Here is a 16,632-nt window from a genome sequence, read left to right as displayed (position 1 = left end):
TTTTTTAATCTCTAATTGCACAAGAGGCTCCTTCGCTGTAATGAAAAGCATCTGCCATTCTTTACCCGCAGACTGCAACCTGCATTTGCACTGCTCTCTCTCTTATAGATGCATGGGGAACATGGAGTGGAGTGGAGGAACTTGGTCTGTTAGATAAGCAATTTCTACAGGGAAAACAGGGTGCAGGGAGTTCAGGGAGGGCTCTGACCCATTGTGCCCTCTGCTCAGAGGCTGGTATACCTCAGAACTGTGCGTGACTGAACACATGACAGAGCTTCCCCACCTTCCAAAGTGTAACTCCATGAACTTTTTTCATTCTAAACACAAAAAGATAATAAACCCCTGCCATAGTAAACCTTTAGATGAACCAGAGCCTCCTGTCCTTTCAGAAGACTGAAGTGCCTTTCTGCTCTCTTTGCTTCTCTCTTCACTGAAAGCAGTTATCACTTGAAAGGATGTCCTCCAAGTCACAGCTGCTATCAGCAGGATGCTTTTGAGTCAGACCTGCTTAACAGACCTCCAAAAATGTAAGGGATTTGCTATGAGGCTGGTGATCTGAGTTATTAAAAGTTAATCACAGTTATTTACCTATATCATTTTTTAGAACACCGGCTCTTACATTTCAAACCATGGTAAAAATATGTGTCTAGAATGCAAACACAGAAATAATCTTAGTAATCAAAAGTTCATTAAAAGAGAGATACTGACGGCTCATTTGTCTCATATTCCATCAGGAAAAGACAATTCAGATTGTGCTTCAGACCTGTGTGCTATGGAATTAACTGGATGGATTACAGATGGAGTTACAGGTTCGTACCTCTTATTCTGCATCCTGATTCGGGCTAAATTCTGCTGCTGGGCTCCTGCAGCCTCCTGCCCCAGCTGTGCCATGAACAAGGGAAGCACTGAGAGCCCTGTGCAGCCACACTGAGGTGTAAGGATGAACTGGGTGGGATTTGATGTCTGGTTTGCTGTGGTTGGGTAGAAGAAGGATAAACAGAGGCTATTTCTGAACACAGTACCCAAGGTGCAGTCTCATTAGTGGTGAATATGGCCCTGCCTGCAGCAGAGGGGTTGGAGCTTGATGGTCCTTGAGGTCCCTTCCAACCCAAGGCATCCTATGATTCTATGATTCATTTTGGCTGAAAGCTTTCCATAGGTTTCTGGAGGGAAGGAGGAAGAGAAGAGATCCAGAGCAGGAAGCGTTGGGGTGGTTGGTGAAAAAAGAGTTAGCAAAAGTAAACTCTGGAATCGCGGTGAAGAACAGAGAGGAGATATAGGTGGAAGAACAAAGCACAGTTTTAAAATCCAAAATGAAGTGTTCCCCATGAAAAAGTGGCAGCTTTCACTTTGTAATGGTTTCTAAAAAACTAGCTATTTCAGAAATCAGGCAAAAATCCTGTTCTGGACTCAGCGGACCACGAGGCAGCATCGATTCCTACCTTCAATTCTCACCGGTGTCAAACCCAGTTTGTCAAACCACTGCTATCAGCACACTTTCTCTAAGAGACAAATAAAGAAAAGCCCAGTGAAACCTCCAGCTCTGCACTGTTAGTGGCTTGAGAGCTAATGATGGGTGAACCTCCAAAGGTCTGAGATGTCAGTGGGAGTTACGTGCTTGGATCAAGGACATGATATGACCCAGATAAATTGAAGACAGAAAGGTAGATCAAAAATTGGGTCAGGCAGCCGTCAGTGTTTCTTTAAAGATGATAGAGGAACAGTTTTTAACACTTCCGAGGAGTTTTGTTGATGTTCTTCTGTACGCTCTTTGTTTAAAAAAATAAATACATTTTTCTTGCCTTCAAAATTCCAAGCTGCAGAAAATTTCCTCTTGTGATGAGAAGCATTCAAAACAAAAACATGTGGCCTGATTTGTCTTTTATAGAAATCAAAGGCTGTATTCTAAAGAGACTTCCTTTACCACACAAATGTAGCAGATGTTTTTTAAGATTATAGCTGCACAAGCAATCTATGGTTTGAATCTCAGAAGCATTTAAAGTTTTTTTTTAGAGGAAGAGTTTTTGTGTTATACTGTGATAAACTGCAACTGTGTAGGAAAGGGGCTGTCTGGGACAGGTAATTAAGGTGATGGTGTACAGTGAGTTTGGCCAGCATTGTTTTCATTCAGGAAAATAAAGTTATAAATGGTCAAATCATCTAAGCCCAATGTTTTGCTCCTGGGTTAATTAAAACACATTCTTAATGCAAAAGGTGATAAGGTTAATTCTATGGTAAAAACAGACGGACAGAGTGAGATAGCCCAAATGATATATTTGCATATGTATTATCACAGAATCACAGAATCATCAGGGTTGGAAAAGATCTCTAAGATCTCCAAGTCCAATCCCATCCCACCCCACCATGCCCACTGACCACATCCATCAGTGCCATATCTCCACTGTTCTGGAGCACTTCCAGGGATGGTGACCCCACCACTCCATGGGCAGCTGTGCCACTGCATCACCACTAATAAGACATCATGTTTTAGTGGTCACTGCCCATGAGTGAAGCCACTGTGTGCACTGGAGCAAGCAGGGCTGGAACTGAGGGCTAGGAGGGATCACAGGGGGTGATCCTGTGTAGGTGTGTCTGGGTTCAGCTTAAAGCAAAATGTCAGATCGTGATCCTCCCTTCTGGCCTTGGTAATGTTCTTTGCTCTAACTGCACAAGTGACTGCCTGATCTCCAGGAGTTCTGCCTCCTGGCCGCCTGCGGGATGCTGCGCTGAGAGTCCTGCAAATCAGATCCTACCCGTTTCCTAAGCAGGAAAGTGAGGATATAAACCATTTCTACAGCCCTCCTAATGGATCCCAAGGGTACTGGTCACTGTATATTCTGGTCAGACAACGAGAGGGGAAAAAATGGGCAGGAGGAGATGAGGGGTGACAAGCCAGGTTGTGAAAAGCGTCATCCCTGGGACACTCACTGCATTTCACCACTCTGGGCTTCGCAGCAAGCAGCTGCAGGGTTGAGGATGGGACATTCAGCCAGTGAGCACAAGCCCTGCTGCAAGCGCTGCCCAGGACATCAGCCCAGCCCTCGCTGTTTGCTTCAGCATCACCATCAGCTGCACCCTCAATAGAAAATCAAGCACTTGGTAACTAGCAGAGGAGGTGGAGAATGTTGAGTTTCGTGTCAGAATTAGATATTGCAGCTTTTGCTCTCCTGGTAAATGTGAGAGTATTGCTGGCAGGAAAATATGCCGTGTTATTCCAGGATTGCTCTCCCATCACAGGAATTGTCTATTGATTTTTCTGAACTATTAATTCACTGTTTTCAGGAATGCAGTGATGGACGGTGATGTGGGTTAATCCTGCTTCTCCAATGAAGCCTGCTGAGGTAGATCCTGAGAGTTACATTACCCTGTGCTCTGTGCAGGGTGAGCCATTGCCTCCAGGAGAAAACTCCCAGACCATCTGCAGGTGGTGGAATGTGGACTGGGGCCACCTCCATGCCCAGTCCTGGCTGGAAAGCCCTTTCTCTCCCGTGAATATCCTTTGCAATCCATTCTCATTTTTCATTTGGCAATTCTTTTCTTCTTTTTTGAGAAATGTAGAAATACAGCAATCTTTTCCAACTTTGGGAGATTTAATTGTAAACTATTTACTGAACTAGAGGAAAGCAGCCATGGGAAAACAGAGAGGTAAGTGAGGGAGGGCAAGTGTGCCTTTAAACCTCTTTTTGTTGCCCATGTTGTCTGAAGGAAGTGTAACTTTCATGTTTTATTTCCCTTAGTGTTGGGCAATGCAACCTGAGCACACAGCAAACATGCTCTTGCCCTTGTTTACACTCTCCCTAGTTTTCCTGAGCCTCCGAGTTATATATTAATGCTCAGATAGGAGTTTCCATTTGTTTGTTTATTTGTTTGTTTCTCAGGCAGGATAGCAGCAGAGCAATCTGCAGGTTTCCTGGTGCAAGAGGTCAGAACCAGGGAGGAAGGGAGAAGCAGAGGGCAGGGAAGCAAAGGGCACTGCTGCTTCCCCATCAGCTCTGCCCTTCTGCCATTTGTTCCGTATCACGTAGTGGGAAGTGGCTGCACAACTGCCCTGTCTCCTCTCCTGCAAAACAGCAATTAAATTCCAACCTGACCCCAGGATTGCAAGACAAAGAACAAAACTTGTAACAAAATTGTTGGGTGCATGTGTAAAAAGACAAGAGGGTTTGCTGCACCAAAAAAAAGCATTAGAAGTAATGCTTTTAGTGTACATGGATGGTTTGAGAGTATGCACTTTAGGAAAGAAGCCTTGAGTTAATTAACTCTTTTTTTTAATTATTATTATTTAACATTTTGTCACTTCTGAAATGTTCCCATTTACAAGATTGTCTAATGATGGCAGACACCACCTGAGAAAAATTGTTCATTCCCATAATGATTGCTCCACGGTAAAAGCTGGCACCTCTTTTGGAATCTCCAATACCAGTGTTCATTTTTAGAAGTTCCAACGTTATAACTGCAATGAATCACTCCCAGCACATCGTCTTCCAGTTCTAGATGCTCTTCTCTGAAGACTAGAGAGGACCAGTATTACGATAATGAAATTTCCAGCTATAGGAAAACCCAAGTGTACTGAAATCAGACTTCAGTTACACCAACTAGAATTATTTCGCATTTCAGACATCAAATTGTCTTTCACAGCTACCATGCAGACACACTCATATTTTCCAGTGGTTATAGGATTTAACATGATTTATTAACAAGGTTGGACCAAGCAGATAGGGTTTCTAGTCTGCTTTGGGCTTTTTCAGCCCAAACCATGTTCCAGAACTGTTTCCTTGCTGTTCCCATTCACCTATGTGAAATCATAACTGTGGCCTGAGGAAAAAAACACCTAGAAATGAGCCACAGCTGAGCCCAAAGACCATCACAGAGCTTCTGATCACCACTCACACACAATTAAACTGTGGGGGAAGGTTTGTGATGGCAGAGCTGAGCTGCCCAGAGCTGACATCTCACTAAAAGACATCTCCATTAGCTCAGGCCAGCAAGAGTTCCTGCCCTGTTTAATTCAGGCTTCCTCGCTCTTTAAATGAGACATTTACTGGAAGACTTTACAGCAGTGCTTGCAGAGATTGTGTTGAGTGGAAGATTGAAAACGGAAATGTAAAAGCAAGAGGAGGCATCTCAGAAAGACTGTTGGACTGGTGGTAGTGGTGGTGGTGGTGGGGGGGAATTGAAAGAAAAAAGCAAGGTCCTTCTAATCAGCCATTTCTCCAGAAATTCTATAGCCATAATATCTGAGTGTGGCTATATCCAGAATAAATAGGAAAAAACCCTTGATCTAATCAAGTAAATCCTGAAATAATGTAGGATTTAGAAAATTAATACTATGCATATCATAGAAATGGCCTCTTCCTTTCTCTGGTGAATCAAAAGAGAATCAGGGTGCTGACAGTAATGCTAAGAACGAGAGTTAGCATCATTTCAAGAGGAGTGGAAACAAGTCCTGACTTGATGTGTTCTTTAAAATAAACCTCAGGGATGTCAGAAAAGACCAGTAAGTACTGCTTGAGATATAAGGGGAATGTATGGGGCTGCTGAATCACGGCCTGAACCTCTGATTGATCACCTGAGGCAAGCACTGAGTCAGCCACAGGAGCACAGGTGAAGGCAAATCACCTGTGCTGCAGGAAGGGGTGGAGCCTGGCTGCACCTCTCCTAGACCCATTTAAGAGCTGACTGCCAGTGGGGAAGGATCTCTTCTGGAGATCCACTCCTCTGGAGTTTCCCATATGAGCCCAGGTTATGGGTGAGTGCACCTATCATTTCTGTTTCCTGCTTTGGTGTAATAACGTCATAGCCAAGCTCTCTGTTACACCTTAATATCTGTATATTTGTTAATTGTAGACTGCTATACCATAACATCAGTATATTCATTAATTGTACAGGGGACAAATTTCACTTGCATGGTTCCAGTGTTGTGCCCCATAACCTATGGATGAGCAAATAAATCCAAGATATTTCCCACTTAAATTTAAACATCTAATTGAGATAATTGAGGCAAACACTTGTTGTCCTATTCCTCAGTTACAGTCAGGAGAGAGACCAGTCCTGGAAAATGCAGTCCACCTGGGATAGCTTATTTTTGTCCATTTACCTAAGAAATTATCTAGACAGATGATGCCATTAAGCCAGGTATAACGGATCAGGCTATTGGTGGGTAGCAGCAACCCAAATGTTCTCTGTTAAGTTTGAAATATTTGCTGGGAAAATATTAGAAGGCACGTAAAAACTCATTACAAATTCTGCTCTTGTTCTCTGCCACTTCTATTAGTTTCCTAGGAATACAGTAGAAAATTATTTTAATGAGAGGAAGGTCATGGGAACATCTGCTTTTTTTAATTTATTATTTTTTTTATTGAAAGCAAGAGAATTCTATATGGCTTGAAAAAGACTGAATAATGTTCTAGGAGATACTGCTTTGTCAAATACTCAGGCTGCACAGTATGGGGGAAAGAAGTGCCTGAAACCTCTGGCCTGTGCCATTTAATGAGACAGACTGAGTGATCTGTTTTCTCTTCTGGTCTGAAAGTCTATTAACTGAAATCAAATTCTAAATTCTTACCTACAAATATAATAATGCAGAAATCTAAAACTCTTCTAATGAATGAGTAAAAAAAAAAACCCAACAACTCCACATCACTATGTCATCAAATAAGTGTAGTCAGAAAAACAGTTACATATAATTGAGATGAACTACTCAAGAGAATTCTTTTCTTTCAAAAAAGCACAGCTACAGTGAATTATTTGAACGGCTACGTGATCTATAGACAATCTATGAAGCAGATGTAGCAGTAAGATTCATCAATCAATGGACGTGCTCTGTATTACCAAAGGTTGGCATGGAACTCCAAAACCACCACCATCTCCTTCTACAACAAACAGGTTTTTTTGGTAGTCAATCAGGTTTTTTGACTGCTGTGAACCAGAGCATGTTACAAACAACCTTCCAGCTGAGCAAAGCCTGATCTTTACATTACGAATAGTGGCCTATAGGGGAGCAGGTCTCCACTTCCACAAGCTTTATAATTCAGGCAGTGAGCAGGCTCTGCTCCATGGCTCTCCTCGGTGGGATGTGGGTCAGGCAGTGAGCAAACTGAGGGCAATGGCTCTGCTCTGGCTGTGCCTGAAGTCGCTCTGTGCTAGTGGAGTGACTGTCTCTGTAGGTTTGTGGTCTGGTGGGATGCACTGCTGGAGCTTCTCACTGGGACAGGAGATCTTCCAGGCAATGCATCCCACCTCTGTCCAATTTCTTTCTCACTCAGTGAAGCTGTACAGTTGTGTGACTTTCCCTCAGGTTTGCTGATATCCATGTGAACCAGTTTGTTTAACATGTAAGGGGAGCATTTCACTAGTTCATTCTTGGTCTGCTTACCCCTTCCCTGAGGAAGAACATGGGGAAAATACCCACTGGTTTAAATGAATGGAGTACTGTTCACATGCACATACATACTCGTGTTCCACTCACAGCAGAAGTAATTGCCACCACAGAACATTCACGCCAGGACCCCAACTCTGTAACAGCAAACCTGCAGTAAGAAAAATAAAGAAAAGAATAGTTGATTATTAGGTGAGCTCAAAGAACTTGTGTGCATGGCTTCTGCCTCCAGCAGCCCAGCACCATGTTCAGTGTGTAAGAGGGCTTTTGAGGGGGCAATAAGTCAATGACTTGCTTCTGCTTGAGGACATTGTAACACGAGTCTACGTGTTGCTTCTCAATTAATTTTCCATTTACATCCTCTTCTACCTGACTCTGTTTGCACAGAGAATTAATATTTGCAGGACTAATGGAACCATCCTGGGCATCAAGGAAGAAAAAAAAAATGAAAAAGAGAGGAGAGAGACCCTCCCCTACATTCTCAGTGTTGTGTTCAGCAGCCTTTTCTATTAAATTAGCAAGTGTGTTGGACTGGCGACTAAACATGGCATATCTTTAGAATTAGATGATCCCTTCAGAGTTACTTAAAAAGAATAAAACACTCAGGGAAATTAAAATATATATATCATATTCTACTAAAACCCCATTAAACTGTCACACCCTCTTCTTTCTGCAGCTCCTCTGGCACTATCTGAGCCTGACAGCGCAACGAGAGACATTAGATCTCAGCTGTGGGCCTTGCTTCCCCTGTTTGACTATGCTCAGCCTTTGCACCATTCAGACCCAACAGGTACACAGACAGGATGGTGCATGGGAGCTTAAATGGCATATTCATGGCTTTTTACTATACTCGTGTATGGTAACTGCTGAGTCATGGCCTGAACCACTGATTGAGCACCTGGAGAAAGGACCCAATCAGCCCTGGGAGCACAGGTGAAGTTCAGCTGTGTGACCAGAAGGGATGGAGCCTGGCTGCACCTCTCTTAGACCCCATTTAAGGTCTGACTGCCACTGGGGTAGGATTTCTGGTTGGAGATCCCTCCCTTGAGGAGTTTTCCCTGTGGGCCTAGATCTTTGGAGATGGGTGAGCACTTTTCCTTTGTACCTTTCCAATTGTGCTATTCCCATATATTTCCTGTATTGCCCTTCTACTGCCTTGATCTTTCTGGTTGTTGCAACTTGTCAATAGCTGATTCCTGCTCCCTGTCATCTGCAATATTTTCCTCAAATCTATGTGATTCTGCATAGAAAGACGTTTGCTTGGGTACTAAGGTCAAGTTCTGCTTCATCAAGTAAATAAAACACACTCAGGAATAAATATCAAATCCAGCTGATGGAGAGTAGCCAGTATATTTGAGAATAAGTTGATTTATTCTCCAGCAAAGTGCCCAAAGTGCCACACTGTGCCCAAGGACCATACAGGGAGAGAAGGAGATGAAGTGGGCCAAGTTCATGCCAGGGAGCAGCTTAGCAGTTCACTGTATAAACAGTTTTGTTCCAGTCCTGGGAATGCTTCCAGATATGTTTGAATTTACTAACTTAAATGCAGCCTTGAAATCCCTGTGTCTGGAATGCCACTCCAACATTTCCTTTGTGAGCAAAGAGAGAGGTCACATGGGCATAACCACATCAATTTAATAAAGTAGACTGTAAAAAGCAAGTAATTATAAAAAAGGCAAAACTGACTTAACAGGATGGTAACTGGAACCCTTTTGTAAAATAGGTTTACATTTTCTACATAACACAGTAGTTTGTTCTTGCTGGAGAGGATTATAGTCTCTCCAGTTGGGAATGTTAGTAGAAAGCACATGTTTATCTCTGAACTGTTAACTGAAATCATATTGTTATGTTTTATTCTAACAAGCAAGCATTCCTAGATGCATGACAGGTCATAAAATATCATGATTAATACCAGGAAGTAATTCAGAATAAGATAAGCCCTCTTAACCAATATACATTCCTAGGATTAGGCAAATGTTTGATCAAGGTGCAAGGCAGTCCAGAGGAAGAAGATAGACAGAAGGGTGAAAAGGAGAAAGAGACTGAAGGAGAGAGAAAGCAATCACACCTGGGATTTGACTTAAGACTGCATTTTCGTGGTTCCCTCCAATTCATTTCTAATTTTCTACTTACTTTTCTGATGCTGCAAATGTTTGCATATTCTGTTTCAGATAAAAGTGTCTTCACTGGTCCTTGTGCTATAGCTTTTTACACACACCTTCCATTTTTTACAGACAAGCCTGGATGCAAATATTTGTAGTCTGGAGAAGCAGTTTGGCAACCTAATTTATAAGCGTTAATGGATAATTGTTAGCAATTAAATGTTTGATTACCCAACTGAGCCTATGGATCATGTTGCTAGATTTCCATCTGCTAATAGCTGTGTGCACAGGGGATCGTGGGGCTGAAAACAGGAGCGAAGACAGGGGTGTAAAGATGCAAATCTAACTCAGCACACATGAAGCTCGGTTTGTGAGAAAACATGAAGCTTTGCCTCTCTGTTTCTTTTGTAACTCTGCATTCAAAACTGTGGTGCAAATGTCTGCAGATTTAAAAAGTGTCCACTGTATTAGATGAAGAATTAGATCAGTGTCTAATTTGAAAGCTCAGAATTAAGGAAGTTTTAAATGGATTTGAAGCAGCCTTCTGTCTGTCTCCAGGCATGGATATTATGCTGGGAGTTTCTGGTCTGTCACCAAAGGTTTGGCCTTTGTCAAAGGGTGAGGCAATTGTCACACAAACTTATTGCACAGCAGTGGCTTCACAGTGTACAGTGATTTGGAAAATTTGGCTGGCTTTGTGTTTATTTTCCCTCTGCCTCAGCTGAGTCGCCCTCACTGACTGCTGTTTAGCAACTGTGCAGAGTGGGAGACATGAATATTGCACTGGCTACTGCTGACATTTGTATTGAAAAGCCCTGGATGCAGTGAGATCCCATAGGAAACAGATGGCTCCCTGTGTAAGCAGCAGCTCTCAGAACCCCAGAACTGAAAGGAAGGACTTGTTAGATGATGGGAAGCTTCTTGAAGTCTGAAGGAAAGCAAGATTCCCACCCCTGGCAGTACAGGAGCAGCACCACTACTCCGCATCAATAAGTAATCTTAACATGGGAAGCAAAGGTTAATGACTAATCTGTTTACCTGAGCTTCATTAATCAAAGATTTACTAGAAGTCAGAAGCCGATCACCACTCAGGCACAGACAGCTCTGCTTCCAGGTTGAAGAAGACAACCACTCAGCCTGCACAAAGCATGTAACTCAATACTGAGCAATTTTCCCAGTGTGCGGATGACAAAGGGGAGCATCAAAGAGAAAAGGCTCTAATCAGAAGGGATTATATCTGGGCTGCATGGAGCAGAGGGAAAGCCTCTGTCTCTCATGATGTGAAGAAGAGTTCAGCTATGCCTAACAGCAATATTATCAACCATCTGAGATGATTATGGGGTACTTTTATGTCATGAAATATTGTCGTCTTCTCCATTACAACTGACACCTCAATAACAGCACCTGAAAAGATTTAGAAGTTGCCAGAGGACTGCCAAAAATACCCAGCATAGGGGTGGGGAAACATTGGCTGGTAGGCACAGAATGCCTGGGGAGCTGCCCTGCTACCCTTCCTTCAGTACCGGTACGAGGCGTGCTGTAAAATGCATCTGCTTAATGGAGCCATTCAGAACTTTATGTGTGTTGTGGCAATTAATCTCCACATCATGATTCTAATTATGATCCGGAGGTTAAAGGCACTAAAGAAAAATTAAATACCAGCTTGGGCACTCAGTGTTGAGTATTGAATGTGCAGCTTTAACCCAATGATTCAGTCTCATCCATGCTCCCAGAGTGACAGTCCATTTCTTCTGAAGAAAGCGTTGGAGGCTGAAAACTTTTTGATGACCCCACTTCTCTCCTTCAAAGACAACTGCCTTACATGAACCTCCAGAGACTGAGCAAACCAGATCAGAAAAAATTATTTTTCTTACGCAAGGCTGATTCATTGAATTCAAGGGACAGTAATGCCTATGCGCGTGGGATTGTCACAGACACTGGCTAGAAAAATATTGGAAAATACTCTACTAAACCAGAGAGTGCAATGCATTTTGCTTTGTGGTAGTCTGGGATTCTTTATGGTGGTCTCTTGCTGTGTCTCACAATTTCAGTGTAGTTTGCAACAAGCTAAAAGAACTGTGCTAAGCAGGGAGAGAGTACATTGAGTGCTGAGCTCAGGTGTTGTCACCACTCCAGGCATGGCACACAGATATTTCCCTGCATTGGCAGAGAGGTGATGCTGCCAGTGCTGCATGGGACCTGTAGGCACGGCAGTCATTTTGTGTCACTGGTTACAAAGCTCTGCAGCCATGCAAAGCTCCAAAGGGGCTGTGGGCAGCGGAGCAGGAGTCAGGAGAATCAGAGACCAGACCTACTCCAGGATGTAGTTGCAGACCCATCTTCTTACTGCAATGTGTTAGGATGCTCCCAGCCAAAGGAGTGCCAGTCTCAGCTGAAACCTGCACCGATGGTCCATTGCTATGGTAAGAGGAAGAGCACATATGAAAACCTGGTATTTTAAAAATATATAAAACATCTCTTAAAGTCCTGGACTTCCTCTCCACCACACACAGCCCACAGATCTGTGAGTGGCTGTTGTTATCAAGTGAGGCACCTCATTTCCTTCAGTGTTTTTCAACCACCAAAACGGATGCCTCCTTATCACACAAAACCGAGTGAAAACATTGGTTTGCAGACGAAGACATCGACCAGGTGCTCTCGCTACTCTATCTGTTCACCAGGCATGGATGTCATTATCAGCATGTGGCAACCCTGACATCATTGTATGGCATCCCTCAAGTCCAACAAGAGCGATGCGGCCTGACAAGGAAGATTCTGTATTTAATAAAACCCATTTTTGCTGAAGGCGATGCTTCTCTTCCCCTGGAGAGAATGATCAGTTTCATATGAAGCTGTTTTTTGCATGCACAGAACTGTACACACTGGGAACTACTTGGAAAGCGGGAAAAGATGTCTGAGCAACAACAGATACACCTTTGAGCCAGGAATGGTTTTTAAAGACAATTTCCCATTTAATATTGTAACACCATTCATTTTTTTAATGCTCTTTTTCCTTTTCCATATAGGTTTACAGCTCAAAGAAAGCATGCATCTACCCTTGTTGTGAACAGAGCAATAGGAAGAGATAAATATAATCAGATGAACATTTGGAATTTATTTTGGAGTGCCTGAATCTGAATGAGAAGGAGACTCAGTTGGGAGGTTTTACCTGAGGATGGTTGGGTCTCCTGTGCAAGAGCCAGGGCTCTCCTTTATATAGAGTGGGAACTGCATAGGGGAAGGACTTAAAGCAATAGTTGGAGATGGGTGGCTGAGATTTTGTTCTGTCCATCATTTAACACCAGTAGGACTAAATTGCATGGTTAATAGTATGCTACAGAATAGAATTCTTCATTTTTTTTTTCTTTGTGATTTTAATTCAAAATAATGTGTGTGTATGTATGTGTGTGTATGTGTGTGTATGTATGTGTGTGTATATATATATATATATATACACACACATACATACACACACATACACAGATATTTTCTTCCTGAGAGACAGCTGCAGTATCTCTGGCAATTGGAATTAATGAAAGATGCTGCAATCCTTGCAATCAATGCAGTTACATTGATTTATATTGGTGTAGGAACTGACCTTTGTGTTCAAAACAAATCCAATGATGGTAGAAGAAAAAAATATCCTAATAAATATACATAAGACAAAATTATCAGAAGTGTCTAAGTGAATTAGCATAAAATCAGACCCAAGCTTATTTTCCTATAGAAAAAAAGTAGCTGAATCTTTAAAAAGGAGCATCTACTCTTTGTCAGGTGAAAGCTGAGAGGAGAATGAGCATAGCTAAAAATCTAACATCTGGGGGAACTGTCTAAGAAGGAAGCAAGGAAATACCCAACTCTTGGCCCAGCGTGGTGTGGCAGCAGCCTCTCTGCACTGCCGTGTAATTCAGAGGAAGTATTTGTAGGAAATGAAGCCGCTGCAAAGGGATGAGCAGACCCAGGCATCTCTGCCCGTTATCTATCCTGGCACCTGTTTTTGTAGCTGGAGGTGCTCAGTCCCATGCCTTTACCTTTGTGTTCACTTCTTTCCAGCCCCAGAAACAATCAACAGTCAAATCAACGTGATCCTGTTAGAAGGCTATCACTTCTAATATATATTAAAAAGCCTTCCCACAGCTACTTTTCCATTCCATGATATTAAGGGAATCAGCCAAAGAATCAGCCGAGAATGCACTGATAATGCAATTACTACAAGATTGATGTTTTTAAATGCACTGCTGTTGACAAAAAGCCCTCAGAAACCTGAAATGTTAATCTGTTTTTCTTTTGCAAATTGAGTGCTGCCTGCTGTGTACATCCTTTTATTACTGTAGAACTGCTCATAAGCTCCAGGCTGCTGGCATTTATTTATTAAAAAGAAAAAGTATTAAGAAACAGCACTGAAACATTTTTCTGTTGGACTCCAAAACAAGAATAATTGGCAGATATGGGGGAAAAAGGGGAGGAAAAAAAAAAAGGAAATCCAAAATTCTGGCCCAGAAGTATTGACAGATGAGGACAGAAGGAGCAGTGTCTGTATCCCCAGGGACTCAGAGTCAACGAAACAAAGCTGACTTTCACAACTACTCGTCTAGACAATCAAGGGGCTTTTTACAGATTGATGCTTATGTTTAATAAAGAGGCCAAACTGCTTGAGTCTGCATGAAGCTGTAGGAAATAAAAAGCAAAATTCCACAGAGTGGTGCAAGAACAGTATAATATAATTGCAGGGGTTTCAGAACATAATCTTGATGAAAATGGGCAGCTTTCCTAGCCAAAAGACACCTTCTGGTGTCATTTATCAACAGCTGCTTTAGAAACCTGAGGTGTGCTACAGTGATCATTCACAGGAAGCTTTGCTGTCATTGAAGGCCAGATTTTTTCCACTTGTTCATTTTGCTCCTTTGAAAACGAGGAGCTGCATTATTATTTCTCTTCTAATCCTGAAACCTTAGAATCTACGTAACTGCTTTAACCTGAGCATTGCTTGCTGTTGTTTATTCTGTGAGCACATTTCAGAAGCACCTATAGTAGAAATTTCCCCCAGAGAGCTTCATCCCTGCTTGGAATCAGGAACCATCTCTAAGTAAAAACTAATTGGAATTAGGATTTCAATCACTATTATGTATGAATAATTTCAATTCTTAAAAAAAAAATAATAATTAATAACAGTCAGTCACTCAACCAGAGATTTATTAGTGTTTATTACACTGCTGAATCCTGTTTTTTCTCTTGGGATGGGAAAGTGCTTATTTCTTAAAGAACTGTTTACAGGTGTGCCTCAATTTTCTCTTATTGTAGCATTCTCTTATACAGAAAACCCTAATTTCCAAAAAAAAAAGGAAGGAGAAAATATTATTTATGTTGTCTAGTTACCTGACCTCCAGTTTCCCAGTTCCACCTGCCTTTTGCAGAAGGAAACCATCCAAACAAGACACAAGACCTGCGTGATGTCTAATAGGATACGTGGCATACGATGAGAGAAACAACACTGGCTTTCACTTGGTTAGTATTTATATGGGTTTTAATATTCTTGGGAAGAGGATGCAATTACTGCACCCCTAGAGTCTGCCGAGGGAGGTCTGAAGTAATACCATCCATGCAGGAGATGTAGCTGGAACAAACCAGGCTGTTACTGCAGCTTACAGGACGTGCCTGGGGAGATCTGTGTTTGTACAATTCCTTCAGATAAATCATGGACAAGATAAATGTGATGGAGCTGCTGGGATGTCTGTAGGCAGAGGATGGGAAGAATGAGTCTCCTTCCAGCAGCCCAAGCAGGGGCTGGGAGAATCCAAGCCAGCCCAACTGATGCAGGTTGGGAACTGACCAGGACTCCCCACAAAAATGGAATTGCTACAGTTTCTTAAAATCAAAAAGGTGATTTAAAAGCAAAAAGGTGATTTTGCTCTTTTTTTTCCCTTTAACCATAAACATCAAATACACTTTTTGTTTTGCCAGCCTGCATACAAACCCTCTCACATCTGCTGAACTGACAGCTTTCTTATGCAGACACTGTGCTTCTGACTTCTCTAGTGTTAAGAGAATAACGTGAAAATGGAGCACAGAGTATGTTAAAAGTGACTTTGAAGTGCCAGTGAAAAGGTGATTTCTGGCTTGAATAGATCTCACAATGACGTGATTATTTGTTCTTCCCTAATTTTTTGCTGTTGCATATTATTCTTTTCCCTTACCCTTTCCATGAAGTTTCATAACCTGACAAGTCCTCTCTTCTGATTTTCATTTTTAGTTTTACTGTTGTTGCTTTTCTCTAAGTGAGAAGTCCAGGGACTCTCTCCTGGCTCCCAAACTCAAGCCGTAGCCTGAAGGCATGGGATGGAGCCTGTCTTCTGTGTGCACTTCTGTGGAACTGGTTGTCCTCAGCAAGAAAGAAAAACCTTTGTCCAAACCCATGTCTGCTGCATGCAGAATCCAGATTTTCTCTGTAGCTGACGATCTTTGGCAAGCAAGAGAGACTCTTTTTATACGATCTTGAACATTTAAAAAGCAGTAATAAATGTATGATAGCCTTAGAGGTGTGATTTATTTGTTTTATGAATCACAGAAGAGTCCATAACTCATAAAAGATTAAGGCTGAAGCAAGCTGTATGGCTCGTGCATTACAAGTGGAGATTAATGTCTTATTTCACAAAGCGCCATCATTAACCAGTCTACATTACGGCAGTTTAATGTTACTGACAGAAAGAATTGACTTTTAACATTTTCAAAAAACTCGGTTTTGGTTTGTCTTTGCCAGGGGGAATTCTTAGAGAAGTGAAAGATTTTGCAGGGAAGGAATTCTATCTCAGTGCCAGTCTGAAATGCTTCCTTACTGGTACACCTGTGCCCTGAGCTCTTATTGAGGAGATCCACAGGATCAGCGCAAGTCAGTAAGTACAGCTTTCTCCCCATGTGTGGATGGCTTCAAAGCAGTTGAGACCTGGAGTCATCCCACTAAGTCACCCCAACTTAACTTTTCTTCATTAGAGGATCTCAGTTTATTATTTTATCAAATGGCAAGAGCAGCATTTGCAACAACGGCACTGGAAAGAGCTCAAACAGTTCTCTCCATCTACTGTGCTGCTGCTCCCATTTTATATCAGACAAGAATGGCTTTTCCTCACCACTTACAGGGCTTCTTCCTTCCCAGGG

General features: G+C 42.2%; 1 long non-coding RNA gene across 1 annotated transcript; it reads left to right on the top strand.

The window, feature by feature from the left end:
- The first annotated feature begins 5,689 nt into the window (after positions 1-5,689).
- On the top strand, positions 5,690-12,888 carry LOC116217379. Its single transcript, XR_004161842.1, has 3 exons — positions 5,690-5,749; positions 8,055-8,168; positions 9,613-12,888. It is a non-coding gene; the product is annotated as an uncharacterized LOC116217379 (long non-coding RNA).
- The last annotated feature ends 3,744 nt before the right edge of the window (positions 12,889-16,632 follow it).

Source organism: Meleagris gallopavo, chromosome 22, assembly GCF_000146605.3.
Source record: "Meleagris gallopavo isolate NT-WF06-2002-E0010 breed Aviagen turkey brand Nicholas breeding stock chromosome 22, Turkey_5.1, whole genome shotgun sequence".
NCBI classification, from domain to species: domain Eukaryota; kingdom Metazoa; phylum Chordata; class Aves; order Galliformes; family Phasianidae; genus Meleagris; species Meleagris gallopavo.
The sequence above is the reverse complement of the archived record's forward strand: the minus strand, read 5'-3'. Positions and strand labels throughout refer to the sequence as shown.